This window comes from Tarenaya hassleriana, unplaced genomic scaffold (genome assembly GCF_000463585.1).
Source record: "Tarenaya hassleriana unplaced genomic scaffold, ASM46358v1 Cleome47, whole genome shotgun sequence".
Classification (NCBI taxonomy): domain Eukaryota; kingdom Viridiplantae; phylum Streptophyta; class Magnoliopsida; order Brassicales; family Cleomaceae; genus Tarenaya; species Tarenaya hassleriana.
The window spans coordinates 435,817-437,771 of NW_010967396.1; positions in this window are offsets into that span (position 1 = coordinate 435,817).

The following is a 1,955-nucleotide window of genomic DNA, read 5'->3' on the forward strand; positions in this document are numbered from 1 at the left end:
ATCCACGATTGGTAACGGCTCGTCTCGAAAACGTATAGCCTCCGTAAACTCCAACTCCTGGGACTGTAGCATGTGAGAAGGATCCGCTACATACCTCCGCAGTATCGACACGTGAAACACATCATGAATATTGTCCAGCTCCGGCGGCAATCTAAGATGGTATGCAACAGCTCCCACTCTCGCGATCACAGGATAAGGTCCGATGTAGCGCGGCTTCAGCTTTCCACTCTGTCCAGACCTTGCATGCCCCCACATCGCCTGTACTCAGAGAAAGGCATAATCTCCGACCTCCAGCTCAAAGTCTCGTCGTCGTTGATCGGCATATGAATTTTGCCAGTCCTGCACCGTCTTCAGATGGGCGCGAATCCTCCGTATCACCTCCGTGGTCTCCTCAACAATCTCCGGCCCGAACTCACGATGTTCTCCGATCTCTGTCCAACACAACGGTGTCTTGCACGGTCTCCCGTACAAGGCCTCATATGGAGACACTCCTATGCTCGTGTGATGGCTGTTGTTGTACGCAAACTCGCACAATGTCAAGTACCGATCCCACGGAGCTCCCCACTCCATGATACAAGCTCGGAGCATGTCCTCCAGAGTTTGTACCGACTGCCCGTCTGTTTGAGGATGGTATGTCGTGCTCATCTTGAGCTTCGTCCCCAGTGCCTCCTGTATCGCCTTCCATAGGCGTGATGTAAATCGGGTGTCTCTGTCCGAGATAATCTCGTTCGGAACCCCATGTAGAAGCACGATCTCATCAATGTAAATCTGCGCCAACCGCTCAATCGGATACTCCTGACGAATGAGAATAAAATGAGCGGATTTGGTTAGTCGATCCACGACTACCCAAATGGCGTTCTTCTTGCTTGGTGTGAGCGGTAATCCGACCATGAAGTCCATGGCGATCGAATCCCACTTCCACTCGGGTATTTCCAGCGGTTGTAACTGTCCTTCCGGCATCTGTCGTTCTGCCTTCACCTGCTAGCAAGCGAGGCATCTCGCTACGTAGTCCGCCACGTCCCTCTTGACTCTCGGCCAAGTATACCACTGTCGAAGCCCTTGATACATCTTGCTCGCCCCCGGATGTATCGCTAACCTCGACTGATGTGCCTCTGCCAAGATCTCCTGTCTCAGCTCCGGATCGTCGGGCACACAGAGTCGGTTCCCAAGTCGCAATGCTCCCTACTCGTCGACACGGTAGCCCTTAAGACTATATTCTCTAATGTGATCCATGCATCGAGCGAGTAATGGATCACCGCGCTGCCCCCTGACCACGCGCTCTATCAGAGTCGTTGACAACTCCTCGGGCGTCAGCGAGAGATGTCCCAACATCGCAGTCAACTCAGTGGCGTTGCTGCGAGATGAGGTGACAACACGTATCGTCGCTAGGATCTTCTTCCTGCTAAGAGCATCGGTCACTACGTTAGCCTTTCCTGAATGGTAGGCTATCTCCAGATCGTAATCTGTTATCAACTCCAATGATCTCGGTTGTCTCAGATTCAGATCCCTCTAACATATCACATAAGTTAAGCTCTTGTGATCCGTGTTGAGCTTAACCTTCTCCCCGTCCAGATAGGATCTCCAGATCTTCAGCGCGTGAACTACCGCCGCTAACTCCATATCGTGTGTCGGGTAGTTCTCCTCATGTTTCTTCAGCTGCCTCGACACGTAAGCGATCACGTGTCTCTCCTGCATCAACACACAACCGAGTCCGTGCTTAGACGCGTCGGTGTATACCTCGTATAACATTCCTGGCCGTGGTAATGCCATGATCGGCGCTGATGTCAATCTCCGCTTCAACTCCCCAAAGCTCTCCTCGCACTCTGCCGTCCCCTCGAACCTGACGTTCTTCCCTGTCAGCTTCGTCAACGGTCGAGCTATCTTAGCGAATCCTTCGACGGGGATTGCCATTCCATGACGGCCTCGATCTTGGCCGGATCAACCTGAATGCCCTG